Consider the following 15,550-nt stretch of genomic DNA (forward strand, 5'->3'; position numbering starts at 1 on the left):
GTAAGTATGGGTTGTCACAGCGGAGAGCGGCTAGTTCCCCTACTCTCCTGGCCGACGTAATGGCTAAGAGAAAAGCTGTCTTCCACGTTAGCAACTGCAAAGGACATGACGCCATAGGCTCAAATGGTTTCCCCGATAAGGCGTGTAGGACTCCAGGGAGGTCCCAAGCGGGGGCTGGGACTCTTACTGCAGGGTACAGTCTGGCAAGTCCACGAAGGAACTTCTTAGAGTCTGGGTGTGAAAACACCGAGTGGCCTTCAATGCTTGCGTGATTGGCTGATATGGCAGCCAAGTATACCCTAGCTGATGACACTGCTAATCCCTTGTCGATAAGGGTGAGGATGAAATCTAACACCTTGGAAAGGCCCGCTGTAGCTGGGTTTGCTCCCTCCGATGAAGCAAACTCCACAAACTTAGACCACTTGTACTCATAGGACTTTCGTGTGGATAGTTTTCTACAGTTCAAGATAACGTCTTGCGCTCTGGCTGATAAAGGGGGAGTTATAGCCGCCACGCTGTTAATTTCAGGTGCGGTGCATCGTGATGAGTCACCTTCCCTTGATGCGACACTAGCAGGTCCGCGGCTGGTGGGAACTGATGGTAAACCCCCTCGGATATGCGTAGGATTGGGGCAAACCAATGTTGTCTCGGCCACCACGGGGTGACTAGGATCCCCCGTGGCCTTTCGCTGTGAATCTTGTGGATCACTCTGGTTATGAGCGGGATGGGAGGGAACAAGTACACGTGTTGTCCCTTCCATGGCAATATCAGGCCGTCCCCCAGTGATCTCGGATCTGCTCCCCCCCTGCAGCAGAATTCCTTGCACTTTGAATTCTTGCGCGTCGCAAACACGTCTATTTCCGGTGTTCCCCACCTCTGAAAAACTGGACGAAGGAATTTCCAGTTCATTTCCCATTCGTGGAGTACGGCACCCCCTCTGCTTAGAGAGTCCGCACAAGAGTTGAGAGTGCCCGGAAGATGTGCTGCAGTCAAGGTCGTCCGTGTTTCTCTGCACATCTCCCAGATGCGTAAAGCTAGTAGACAAAGCTTCCGGGACACCGTGCCCCCTTGTCTGTTTATGTATGCTAGGGCTGTTGTGTTGTCTGTAAGGATTGCCACCGATCTGTTGGCAAGTAGTTTTCGGAATGAGATGATGGCATGATGGATTGCCAGCAGTTCTAAAAAGTTTATGTGAAATTCTAGGTGACATGGAGGCCATCTGTCCCCAACACACATGCCGTCCAGATGTGCACCCCAGCCCCATAGGGATGCATCTGTGGTTATCGTCAAAGATGGGGCCTCCCTGTGAAATGGGGCACCTTCCATTAGATGTTGTCTCTGGTGCCACCACCTTAGAGAGAATAGGACTGGTTCTGGAATGTGCATTCTGCGCGACGGGGGGTCCCTCAGGTAGTTGAATGCATTGATGAACCATAATTGGAGCATCCGCATATGAAGCTTGGCAAATGTAATGACTGCTGTCGTTGCGGCCATCAGGCCTAGGAGGCGCTGTATCTGTTTCGCTCTCACCGTTGGGTTGTGGAGAAATTCTGACACAAGCGAGATGATGTCGTTTGCTCTGTCCGGTGGGAGAAACGCCTTGCACTTTCTTGTATCTAAGATTGCTCCTATGAATTTTGTCCTTTGGCATGGTTGAAGATGAGACTTTTTGTTGTTGACCTGTAGTCCCAATTTCTGTAGGAGGGTCAAGGTTATCTGGATGTGATGTAGAAGACGATGTTCGGAGTCTGCCACCAGTAGCCAATCGTCTATATAGGGAAACACCATTATCCCTTGCAGCCTGAGGTGTGCTGCTACTACTGCCATGGTCTTCGTAAAGACCCTCGGGGCTGTCGAAAGTCCGAACGGCAATGCCCGGTACTGGAAGTGGGATTTCCCGATAGTAAACCTGAGGAACTTCCGATGGTCTGGGTGGATACTTATATGGAAGTATGCGTCCTGCAGGTCTAACGTGGCCATCCAGTCTCCCTGATTGAGTAGGGGTAGAATGTTTTGCAGTGACGTCATCCTGAACCTGTGAGCGGTGATGAAAATGTTTAGAGCTCTCAAGTCCATGATAGGCCGGAGGCCACCATCCCGCTTGGGGATTATAAAATACCGGGAGTAGAATCCCTGTCTTTCTTGATGCTGAGGGACTGCCTCTATTGCATTTTTGTTTAGTAGGGCTTGTACCTCTTCCTTCAATATCGGAGAGTGCGTGGTGTGGACGATTGTAGGGACAGTAGGGTGTTGTTGAAATTCTATTTGGTAGCCCCATAGAATAATAGAGAGGACCCATTTGTCGGTAGTGATTTTGGTCCAAGCTGGAAAGAAAGGGTATAGTCTTGTCTGGTTCCCAGGGGATGGGGATGGGTAAGAATACAGGGGGAGACAGTCAAAGGCCCTGTTTGGGCTGCCGATTTCCCTTTTGGCGAGGGGTCTGAGTAGAGGGTGGTGAGTATTTTGACTTTGTACCATACTGGGGCTTAGAGAAAGATCCCGAACCTTTGGGTCTCCACTGCTGGTCCCCCTGCTGTTTTGAGAACGGTTTCTTGTTCCAATTTTTCGACCAAGGTCTCTTGGTCTGTGTTTTCGATGAGGTGGATACCCCTAGGTTTCTTGACGTTTTAATACTTTTATCTAACTCTTGTAAAGCGGTGTCGGTGGTTGCACTGAACAAACCGGTACCATCGAATGGCAAATCTTCTATATACGATTGTGTATCCGGTTGGAGGGCCGTCGACCTTAACCACGAGTGTCTTCTGAGTGTCACGGCCGAGGAGATGGTTTTTGCCCCTATATCGCCAACGTGCTTTGCGGAACTGATTTGTTGTTTCGCTAGTAGGATTCCTTCTTTTTGCAGCTTCCTGACAGCTGTCTTTGTTTGTTCTGGGAGAGTAGGTAAAATGGAGGAGAGTTGGTCCCATAGGGCATATTGGTAGCGTCCCATGCACGCTGTGTAGTTCGCCATTTTTACGCCCAGTGAGCCCGCTGTATAGAACCGCCGACCCAGGTTGTCCAACTTCTTGCCCTCCCTGTCAGGGGGGGTTGAATGGGTCTTCCTAGCCTTGGAAGAAGAGGCGACGACCACCGAGTTCGGCTTAGGGTGGTTAAATAGAAATTCAGCAGTCGACTCCTGAATCCTATACATGTGGTCAAGCCTACGAGACGATATTGGTGTCGACGCAGGTTTGTCCCATGCGGACTTGGCTGTGTGTAACATGACCGACGTTAGAGGGAGTGCCACTGCCGTGGAGGTGTCCAGTTGTACTACATCGAATACATTGTCCGTTACTACTGGTTGAGGCTGGACCGTAGTCAGGGCCAGTGTCTGGGCCATGCGTTTAATAAGGTCCCCATAAGATTTTAGATCTTCAGATGGAGATATCGGTTGTTGTTCCTCGACCTTCTCCGAAGGGGATGGTTGCTCCGGGGAGGAAGGGGTGCCTTGGTCTTCTGAGGCAGACTCTTCCCCCGACTTAGAATCGTCTGGCGACTCTGAGTGCTCTGACCTAGGACGGGGTTCCGGGGTCTTGTCTGGTTCTGGGGATACTTTCCCTTGTCCTCGGGGTCGAGGAGAGCCTTGCTTTGGTGGCTTTTCGGTAGTCGGGGCCTTTGCCAGCGATGCCGATGGTGTATGCCTCGGTGTATGGTAGGAGGTTCTGGATCTCACCGACGCCTCAGATAGCTGATCCCAGTCCATTTGTCTGGGGGGTATCCAAGGAAAAACTGAGGGCATCTGGCAAGATCCGTATAAGTACTGCCACTGTCTCTGGTCCCATGGTATCGGAGGTGGTGGCTTCCGGAGAGGTGAGCTGTCTCTGGGCTTCGATCTCGGTGAACGATCGACCGGTGATCTGGTCTTTGTCGATTCACGCGATCGGTGCCGACGTCTAGGGCTCCTAGAGCGGCTATGTGATCGGTCCCGAGGTCTGCTTCGGGAGCGATGGCGGGGGGTGAGAGGTCTACGTGGGCTTCGAGACCAACCCCTTGGGGGAGTCACCCGGTCGTCTCCCTTAGGTTGCGGGGATGGGGTTCGAGGGCGACGTTCGTCCGTCGGACTCTGCTCCGTTCCCGAGCGTTGGGTAAGTTCGATATCGGAGTCCGATGAAATCGCTATCTGTGTCGACATGGCTGAGAGTGTCGGTAGACCATGGCGACGGTTCGGCGAGGCGAACAGCTTAAGCGGTGGGATCTTCTCGATCGTCTGTACCGATGGCGACGTCGGGGTCGAGGAAGCAGAATGCCCACTGGATTTGGGTTTGTCTGCCTTCCTTTTCTTCGTTTCGGTGTGGGCGACCTTCTCCTCCCTAGGCCGTTTTGCGGGCGTAGAGGAGTCCGACTTTTGTGCCGAGCCCGCTTTCTTGTTGGGGCGATCGGCGTCGGTAAGGGCCCCGTCGGTATCGACCGACTCGGATGTCGACGGTTTTGGTGTGGTCGACATCTTCTTCGGTGAAAGCGCTCTCTCCAATAGCGCGGCAGCCAGCCGGGCTGCACGGTTTTTCCTCGTTTGTTTTGAAAACCTCGAACAATATATGCACGAGTCCGGAATATGGGATTCCCCAAGGCAGAGCAAGCAGAGAGAATGACCGTCTGGAGGGGCTATCTTGCTGCCACACCTCGTGCACCTCCGAAAAAATCCCCAGCGCCTTTCCATGCGTGGCGGGAAAGGGTAAGGGGGAGGGGAGGGATAAGGAAAGGAAAAGTGGGAACTGGAAGGGAGTTTCCAGACGTCGTTCCCTCTTCTTAAAACGAAAATAATAAACTAAAACAAGAAAACTTTGAAATCCACAGTCTAATAGATATAGGAAAATTTTTACCGACCGTAGCGAAAAAGATCGACTGATCCGAGCGGCGGTCAGAAGAGAACTGGCGGGATGTCCGCCCCGGGCTCGGTGAGCATGCGCAGTGGGGCTGTGCGCATGCGCGCCGGGCCTAGGGCGCGGAAATCCGCAGCTTTTGAAGTTACCGATCGTGATCGGCGCAGGCGCCTAATCCCATCAGTGTGATGCACAGAGACCACGAAGAAGATCTACCTCTAAAAAAGAAACAAGAAAGGATTTTGAGGACTCAAAGAAAGAATTAAAAAAAGAAATAGAGAATCTCAGAAATGATACTGTGGTAATAACAAAGAAAGTACAAGAAGTGGAAGACAGAGTGAAAACACATGACTCCACCTTGTTAAAATTACAAAAAAAAGTGACAATTCATGACTGCAAACTGATGGAAACTCAGATCTGTCTGAGAGGTGTATCTGAAGATGAAGAATCAGACTTGAAAGAATACATAATAAAAATAATAGCAGAATTTTTGGAGGAAGATCCTGAAGGGAATAGAAATATGTATGACTATATGTATTGAGTAAATTCACTCTATGCAAAAAAGAATAATCTGCCAAGAGATGTGGTCATAAGATTTATAACAAAAGAAATGCTGGGAAAGATCATGAATAAAAACTTTGAAAAATCATTGACAGTGGGAGGCAGTAGAGTAAGAATTATGAAAGAACTGCCAAGACAAGTGTTAACTGACAGAAAGGCATATAAAAATTGACAGAAAAACTACGTGACAATGGAATGAGGTATAGATGGATAATACCTGAAAGTATTACAATCACAAATACACAGGAACTGTGTAGATTTTATGAAGAAAATAAAGAATTTGCACCATGATGGATTACAAATTGATATCTTGGAATGTAAATGGACTCAATTCACCACAAAAAAGAAAGGCAACGTTTCATTGGATAAAAAAACAAAATTGTAATATAGTATGTTTGCAAGAAGTGCATATTAGACAAAAGGATTACAAATTTTTATGGAATAAACAATTGGGACTAGAATTTTTTACATTGGCTGAACAGAAGAAGAGAGGAGTAGTCTTTTATATTAAACAAGAATTAGACCCGAAATTGGTATTTAAAGATAAAGATGGAAGATATATAGCGGTAGAAATTACTTTGAATGCCAGAAAAAGTTGTTGTTGGGACTTTATGCTCCAAATGGTGCTAAAGACATTTTCTTTAAAAATATTACACAACATCTTGATGAAGTGACTTATGAGCAAATTTTATTGATGGGGGACTTTAATGGAACAATTCAGAATACGATAGATAGATCTGGGAAGAAAAAAATGATAAAGAAGGGAAATTGCCAGTCTTTTTTTGAATTGGTTAAACAGGAGAGTTTGGAGGATATATGGAGGAAGTTTAATCCTGAAGTACGGGACTATACCTTTTTTTTCAGCCAGATATAGCTCTTTTTCTAGAATTGACATGTTGTGGGGTACTAAAGATTTGGGACATAACAAAGGAAATAGAGATATTACCTAAAATAGGAGCTGATCATAACCCAATAATGTGGATTACAAAATTGTCGAAAAAGTCAAGAAGATGGAGATTAAATGAAGATTTACTACAAAATAAAGAAATAGTGTCATCTCTAGAAAATGAAACCAAAGTGTACTTCCAAGTAAATGACAGAGAGGATATAGAATTTCAGATAGTATGGGATGCCTACAAGGCAGTAATGAGAGGATTATTAATAACATTGAATAATAAAGACAAGAGAGCAAAAGATAAACAGATGTTGGACATTCAAAATGAAATTAAGAAAAAAGAAGGTGAATTAAGAAAAAGGCCAGGGAAAAAGAAAATTATAAGGGAGATTACAATACTGCAAGCACAAATGAGACATCTGTTAAATAAAGAATTGGAATGGAATTTGAAAAAATTAAAACAGAAATCTTTTGAGGGAGCGAATAAACCTGGAAAATATTTGGCCTGGCAATTGAAGAAAAAGAGAGAAAGTAAAATTATTAATAAAATTGTGGCTGATGGAAGAGAGATGGTAGATCAAGAAGGAATAAAGAGAGAATTTTTAAATATTATGCTAAACTATTTAACGGTGTTAAAGTAAAGAAGGAAAAGTTGGAAGCGTATTTGCAGAAGATTAAAATAGCACTCTTAACTGATTATATGGAAAAAGTTTTGAATGATCCAATTGAAAAAATAGAAATTGAAGTAGCGATTAATGCAATGAAAATTGGAAAGGTTCCTGGACCAGATGGATTTACGGCAAATTTTTTTAAAACGTTTAAAGAAGAATTAATACCGAAACTTCAAAAATTAATGAATGTGATAAGAATAAATGGGAAAATACCAAATACATGGAAGGAAGCAGTAATTTCGTTGATTCCAAAGGAAAATAGAGATGTCACTAATGTAAAGAATTATAGACCAATCTCATTATTAAACAATGATTATAAGATATACACAAGAATCTTAGCAGAACAGCTTAAACACTATTTAATAAACTTTATAAAGACCATGCGGGTTTTCTCCCTAAAAGGCAAATAAGAGACAATATTAGAACTGTTGTAAATATTGTAGAATACTATGAAAGACATCCAGAGAAGGAAGTTGCATTATTCTTTGCGGATGCAGAGAAAGCTTTTGATAATTTGAACTGGGACTTTATGTTTGCAGTAATGGAGAAAATAAAGTTGGGGGAAAACTTTATAAGAATGATAAAAGCAATTTATACTGAACAACGTGCAAGGTTATGTATAAATGCAGATCTTACAGAAGAAATGATAATCAGAAAGGTACAAGGCAAGGTTGTCCGCTTTCACCATTGTTGTTTATAATGACTCTTGAAATCTTATTGATGCAAATACAAGATGATGAAGAAATTGAAGGAGCAAGAATTAAAGAATTTTCCTATAAATATAGAGCATTTGCAGATTATATAATGTTTATAAATGAAAATCCTATGCAAGTAACACCTTTGTTGTTAGCCAAAATACAAGACTTTGGAGAATTGGCGGGACTTTATGTTAATAAAGAAAAGTCAAACATTTTGTGTAAAAATATGCAAGTAAGTAAACAAAAGGAATTGCAGAGATTAACGGGATGTGAAGTTACCCCTAAAGTAAAATATTTGGGCGTGGAAATAACAATGAAGAATATTGATTTGTTTAAAAACAATTATGAAAAGTTATGGTGTAAAATGGATGAAGATATGATAAAATGGAACAAGCTTAATTTGTCACTGCTTGGTAGAATAGCTGCAATTAAGATGAACATTTTGCCGAGAATAATGTATTTGTTTCAAACTATTCCGATTGTGAAAGACGGTAAACAATTTCATAAATGGCAAAGAAAGATTTCAGAATTTGTATGGGCAAGGAAAAAACCAAGGATTAAAATGAAAGTTTTAACAGATGCTAAAGAAAGAGGAGGATTTCAACTACCAGATTTAAGATTATATCATGAAGCAGTTTGTCTAGTGTGGATAAAAGATTGGGTGACGCTATTGAATAAAAAACTTTTAACGTTGGAAGGTCATGGAAATAAATTCGGCTGGCACGCTTATATGTGTCAGCCGATGTAATTTTACTGAATAAAATGCTTAGCTGAACTGTAGCCATCTTTAAACTCTGTTACTAACCATGAGAAAAGGCCTTGCATATCAAAGTAGAGAATGCAGATGTTACCAATGCTCAGTGTGAACCTTTCTTTCCCTTGATACTAACAAAGGCAGAAATTCCCCTCTTTGAAGATAAGGCGCCTCCAGGGACAGCCGCTTGGCTATCCCCGGAAGACTAGTAGTAACAATAAGATAAGAGGGAGAGACCGTGTGAATCTTTGCACCTCACCTCGGCAATGTTTAGAATTGTGGCTTTGTATAGTCCCCTTTGATGTAGCCCAATATAGCCAGCCAGAATCCTGTCAATGCTACAATGTATCAGTCTCAATCTTCCTTCGTTCAGATACTTATGGATTATCGAATAAAGCCTAACTTTGCAACAATTCAAGGTCGGGTTGATTTAAGATCCCATCATCTGACAATATGTACTATGGAAAGAAAAAGTCGGATTTTTTTCCCCTCACCATTATATAAGAAATAATCTACTAAATATTGGGATGAAGTACAAGAAATATGAGAGAAAACCACTATGGATAGTGGCAGCAGAAGTAATAAGAATAACAGCTGAGACAGGAGAGGAAAAAGGGATGTCATATAATCAATTACGGGGTTATTAGTACTGCATCATACACAAATTAGTATGGGGCCCCTATGCTCGTGGGGCCCATGGGCAAGTACCCATCAGGCCCATGCGTTCAGACAGCTAGGCTTGCCAATCCCCAGGTCCCAGCAGGGGTTCTTCCACTTCCCAAGCTCCTTTCCACCCCCAGTCAGCTGGCCAGAGAGGGGGGAAGCCCCGCCCCCACAGCCACCATATGACTTTCCCCATCCAGAGGCTTCAGTCTCTGATTGGAAAGGCTTCCTCTGGGGATGGTGTGTCTCTGTTACTTTGAAGAAGTTGGCAGCAACTCGTGAGTAGAGAGGCCAATCCCTCGCTTCATAGTTGCCAGAAACGGGGGCAGGGGGGAGGGAAATGTCTGCTGGGCCCTTCATTATTCCCTATGTGGAGAGCAGAGTAAAGCTGCCCCTCCCAAAGCCACCCTCTATGTCTGACCATGGACCACGTTGATCCTTCGGGACCTCCTCGATGGCCTGCTTGAGGAGAAGGGATGAACCTCTTCCAGGAGAGTAGGGGAGGGTGCAGTGTAGGCAAAAGTCGGGGTAGGGGGATGCTGGAAAAATTCTATCTCGTACCCCCATTGGATTACAGATAAGACCCACTGGTCTGAGGTGATACGGGACCAGGCTGGAAGAAAGCGAGACAGGCGGATAGAGTCCGTGTCCCCATGGGGACGAGCAGGGAGTGTGGAGTCAAAGGCCCTGTTTGTGCTGCTTTGCACCCTTCTGCCTTGAAGCCTGCGCAGAGGACGGCGAGCACTTTTGTTTTGGCTGGTACTGAGGCTGTGAAAAGGTGGTCGCTGACTTAGGACGCCACTGCCTCTCAGGAGACTTGGCATAAGACTTCTTCTGACACTGTCGCGGCTGCTGCCGCTTCGCCTGAGGATGAGAGGTGGAGACCCCCAGTTTCCTGGACGTCTTTATACTCTTGTCCATCTCCTGGAGGACCGAGTCCGTGGTGGCGCTAAAGAGGCCTGTGCCATCGAACGGGAGATCTTCAATGTACGCCTGCGTATCAGGTTGCAGGGCGGTGGAGCGTAGCCATGAAGACCCTGGAGAGCCGCTGCCAGTCTGAGAAGACAATACTGACTTTGATGGACCAAGGGTCTGATTCAGTATAAGGTAGCTTCATATGTTCATGAATGCCTACGAAGGGAGATGGCCGTCGTGAGAGTTTTGGCACAAGCATCACCTGAATGCTTTGCGGAATTCAGCTGCTGCTTTGCAAGGGCCATCCCCTCCTTCTGCAACTTCTTCAGGATCGATCTACTCTGTTCCGGCGGAGTGTTCAGGACTGGCGAGATCTGATCCCACAGGGTATATTGATACTGGTCCATACATGCCGAATAGTTCGCAATTTTCACCCCAAGCGACCCAGTGGAGTATAATCGCCGCCCCATAGCGTCCAGCTTCTGCCCCTCCTTATCAGGGGGAGTCGAATGCGTCTTCTTTGCTTTGGACGAAGATGATACCACAACTGAGTTGGGCTTAGGGTGCATATACAGGAACTCCGCTGTATTTTCTTGCAGGCGCTACATGTGGTCCAGCCGGCGCGAAGATACCGGCGTGGACGCAGGCTTGTCCCAGGACGACTTTGCTGTATGAAGCATCACATTGGTGATGGGCAGAGCAACTGCCGTCGAGGTGTCCCTTTGGACAATATCAAAAACACTGTCCGTGACCACGGGCTGAGGCTGAACTGTTGGTAAGGACAGCGCCTGTGCCATCCTTCTAATCAAGTCCCCATAAGACTTAAGGTCTTCGGAGGGAGAGATGGGATGATCCTCCGTGGTCTTTTCTGGTGGAGAAGGTTCACCTGTAGAGGAGGCCCCTTGTTCTTCCGGTGACGACTCCCTCAAGGACCTGGGAGATGCTTCAGGTGATTCCGACTGCTCAGACGGCTGACGCTGAGGCGGTGACGTCCGAACCGTCGGTGTCGTCTTTGGCTTCTCCGGGGAGGCATGCCGCTCTGGCTCTTGATGCCAATCTGGATGCTCGACCTCGGGCGGTTTCGACATCGTGGCGGAAGGCGCACGTTGAGGGCTTCTACAGGACATCCAGGATCAATAGGAAGACTCCGAAGCCTGATCCCAGTCCATCCGCCATGGTGGCAACCAAGGGAACGGGGGTTGCATCGGGTAAGCACCGTAGAGGTACTGCCATTGCCGCTGATCCCAAGGAATCTGCGACACTGGCCGATGAGACGGATCTTTCTTCTGGTAGCGAGGAGAGCGGATGCTTGAAGACCGATCCCGGTGCGAGTACTGATGTCGATCCCGGGGAGGGCTACGGGAACGAGGGGTCCCTTGCCTCGGCGTGAGCCGACCCGATGGGCTTCTGTCGGTATCGACGCGCTGTGCTGAATCAATCTCGAAGTTGGAGATGACCAGCTGAGTCGACATAGAGGTAAGCGGTGGCGGGCTCAACTGACGAACGGGTGAGGCGAAGAGCTTCAGCGGTGGGACGACCGGCGTCGAAGACTCGGAAAGCGATGCAGGCGAAGATTGCGAAGCAGGCTTGTGCTTAGGCTTGTCGGTCTTCTTATGCTTTTTCGACTTTTCAGCATGTGACCCCTTGTCCTCCTTGTGCTTCTTTGCCAGCACCGAGGACTCCGATGCAGCTGCCGAGCCCGAGCGCTTGCGAGGGTGATCGGCGTCGGAGGGACCTTTTTCGACGTCGACCGATTTCGGTGTCGACAGTCTAGCCGAAGGTTGCCCTTGATTGGTGGAGAGCGCACGTGGTGATAATGCTTTCTCCATGAGTGCTGCCGCCAGCCGCGCCGCCCTGTTCTTCCGCGTTTGCTTCGAGAACTTGGCGCAATGAATGCAAGAGTCCGGCTTGTGTTGCTTTCGCAGGCACAGAGAATGGCCGTCCGGCGGCGCAATTTTGCTTCCGCACTTCGAGCAGCGATGGAAGAAACCCCACCGCTTTTCCATACGAGGGGTAGGAAAAACGGGTGGAAGGCCCAAGAGCGCGGGGGGGTGCCCTGAAGGGTGGAAAAACTCACCCCACGCTCCGGACGAACAAACCTAACTCTATCTAACTAAACTAACAAACACTAACAGCTAACACTAACTATTTCTAACAATTTAGGACAAAGTCCAACGAAGTTCACTGACCGTAGCAAAAAGATGAACCGATCAGCGCGGCGGTCAGAAGAGAACTGGCGGGATGTCCGCTCCCGTCCTGGCGAGCATGCGCAGTGGGGGGGGGGGGAAGGTCTGCGTATGCGCGCTGGGACGGAGGCGCGGAAATTCGCAGCTTTAGAAGTTTACCGATCAGGGTTGGCACTGGCGTCTCTCCCATTGGTGTGATGCACAGAGACCACGAAGAAGATCCAACAGGTTGAAGGAGAAGGAAGGCAGGAAGGGTTGTGTCAGTGCTTAGTTCTTGTGGCTCTTTCTTACATACCCAGGAGAATGCTGGTCGCCACTTTGGGGTCAGGTAGCAATTTTTCTCCAGGTTAGTTTGGCCAGGGATCCTGGAGAGTCCCTCCCTCCCTTTTTTTGCCATCTTCTGGACATAGAGCAGGGGTCGCTGGGTCTGTGGGTGGGGAGGGGTATTTGTGAGTTTCTTGCATTGTGCAGGGGGTTGGACTAGATGACTCTGGAGGTCCCTTCCAACTCTATGATTCTATGAATGAATGCGCTAGAGTTTAACATGCCACAAGATTTTGTAGGTTATTGCAGAAACTTCCTGTGCCTTGTTCTGACCAGAACAAGAGGCTTCACCTCTGCAGTTCTTCCAGAAACAAACAAACAAAAATCCTCTGCTGGATGAAGTAGGGCTGCCAATCCCCAGGTGGGTATGCAATACAAACACAGCCTACAGGTTATAGGGACACTGTATCCACTGCGCAATAATCTCAAAATGAAAATCCCTGGACAGGTTGTCGACTTCTGCCACACCTGTTTCAATTCCTTTATCAATGAGGGATATTTCACACTTTCACTACAATGATAAAAATGCTTCATAAATAAAACAGACCCCCATTAATGATACTCACAATGATTCTAATAGAGCTAGGCAAGAGCTAGCAGACGCAATGGAGACCACATAACATTCTTTTTTAGCTGCCTTCACCACTTTCTCAAAGGATTTCATAAGCATCCTACAAGATGCTCTTAAGGCTTTGTCGTGAAAATGTTGCCAGATTCACTCCAAGTCATCTGAGTTCCCATTTCATCCTCCTCAATTCCATAGTATACCAGGGGAATGGTTTCTGCCAGGGATGGAGAAGACTTCAAGGGGCAATTTCATTGATGCCTTCAGAGAGGGGAATTCCAGTCCCCTATCAGCTCAACTAACAAATCGCTGGAGGGCATCAGTTCCTGCAGAGCATTCTGGAATCCAATTGGATCAGTCTCCAAAGAAAAGTCAGCTGATCCAGGAATTTTCATGTTAGTCACAGGGAACAGATGACAACCCAGTGGAAAGAGCCTTTGGTCCTCAGCAATGCTCTTGTGGCCTTTACGCTGGTCAAATTGGAGCGTCTCTACTCTCTACATGATGGAACAAGCAGGCACAGATCAGACATCAAAAACAGAAGCACGCAGGAATGTCTGCCAGTTGCTCCATTATTCCCTATGGAGACATCTCCATAGGGTACAATGGAGAATCAATCAGTGGGTATTTGGGGCTGGGGGGGCACTGTTTTTTGAGGTGGAGGCACCAAATTTTCAACAGAAGATCTGGTGCCTCTCCTCAAAACATTCCCCCAAATTTCAAAAAGATTGGACCAGGGGGTCCAATTCTATGATCTCCTAAAGAAGGAATGGAAGGAAGGCATTTTAAAGGAGTGTGGTTCCTTTAAAATGTGATGGCCAGAACTCCCTCTGGTGTTCACAACCTTGCTCCTGGATCCATCCCCAAGATCTCCTGGCTCCACCCTCAAAGTCCCCAGATATTTCCTAAGTCAGACCTGGCAACCTTAGATCTAAGCATCACAGAGACTTTATTTTATTTAGTACATTTGTGTCCCACCCTTCCTTCAAGATGCTCAAGGTGGATTACATGGCTCGTCTCTCCATTTTATCCTCAGAACAACAGTATAAGTTACATTAATATGAGACAATCAGGGCTGGTGTGTGGGAGTAGGCAAAGTAGGCAGTCGCCTAGGGCACCACCTGGCCTAGGGGGCACCTCCCTGACGCATGACTCTGGCTCCTGCCCACTGTCCCCTTGTCTTCTCCCATCAGCAAGCTGCCTCAACAAAGCCAAGCCACCCCCCTTCTCCCCAATGTGCGACTTTGTCTCCCACCTCATCCTATCCCACCACCCTCCTTCCTGGCATAGCCGGCAAGCACTTACTCTCACAATTTTTTAATAATGTATCACATTTTTAGAAAAATTAAAATTAAAAATCAGCAAATTAAAAATGTGAAAAGTTTCAAGTTTGACACTCTTCATTTCCCCTATATTTTTAATAATGGGGGGGGGGGGGGGCGCCAGTGAGTGATTTGTCCAGGGCACCAGAAAGTCCAGCACCGGTCCTGGAGACAGTGACTGATCCAAGGTCAGCCAGTAAACTTCATGGCAGAGTGAGGATCTGAGCAGGGTTCAGGGTGCTGCTCATCAAGGGATAATACAATGGGATTAAATGCAGTGTAATGGAAAATAGTTGGTTTAAATTAAGAATTTAACAAGTAGAAAAGTTCACTTACTTTTTCAGATGCTAGGTGATGAAATCATGAAGATACTTCCTTATTGTACAGCCATTGTCAAATCATGATTTCACTTTAAGTACAATCACACAGGTGTTTTTAAGCCTTAGCAACAAAATCATCCCGGCTTCCCCCCATCTTTTTCCTGCCTGGGTGTTTTTAATGGGGGGTGGGGTTGGCTGCCCAGAATTCTACTGGAGGCTGCCTCTTCCACCGTAAGAGCCCCTGGAAGTCATGGTGACAATTCATTGGTTTTCAAAAACTGGTTAGAAGTTAGCCTTGCCTAGGGGCCAGATAGTCTAGGGCAGGCCCTGACAAGCATAGACAACCTCTAGAGATGACTGGATGAACATATGGAGCAGTGATCCATCAGTGGCTATTAGCCACAATGTATAGAAGAAACATTATGTTTGGGGCAGTAGTGCTATGTCTTCTTGGTGCTTGGGGGGCAAAAGTGGGCTTCTGAAGTTCTGGTCCCACTTGTGGACCTCCTAATGGCCCCTGGGTTTTGGCTACTATGTGACATAGAGGGTTGGACTGAATGATCCAACATGGCTTCCCTCCCTTATGTTCTTATGACAGCAGCGCTGCGCTAAATGGAGCTATTGCCAAGCAATGTTTTATCTTACCATGACTGTCTATGTTTATCAGAATATAACTGCCATGCTATAACTATTACTAACCCTGAAACAAAGCTGAGGCACATCAAAGTAGAGAGTTAGCCGGCACCTCCTTCCTGCGCCTCTTTCGCTTTTACTAACAAATGCAGGAATTCGTTCTTTGAAGATAAAGCCTCCAGGGACATTTTCCCAGGCCAGGCCTGGGCCCATGAAGAATAAG

The 15,550-nt window shown here is 46.7% G+C and overlaps 1 protein-coding gene across 1 annotated transcript in view; it reads right to left on the reverse strand.

Moving 5' to 3' along the window:
• Positions 1-15,550, reverse strand: part of COL5A1 (collagen type V alpha 1 chain) — a 451,358-nt gene that overhangs the window by 74,418 nt on the left and 361,390 nt on the right. The gene's annotated exons all lie outside the window — the stretch shown is intronic.

The sequence above is a fragment of the Heteronotia binoei genome, chromosome 12 (genome assembly GCF_032191835.1).
Source record: "Heteronotia binoei isolate CCM8104 ecotype False Entrance Well chromosome 12, APGP_CSIRO_Hbin_v1, whole genome shotgun sequence".
Taxonomy (NCBI): Eukaryota; Metazoa; Chordata; class Lepidosauria; order Squamata; family Gekkonidae; genus Heteronotia; species Heteronotia binoei.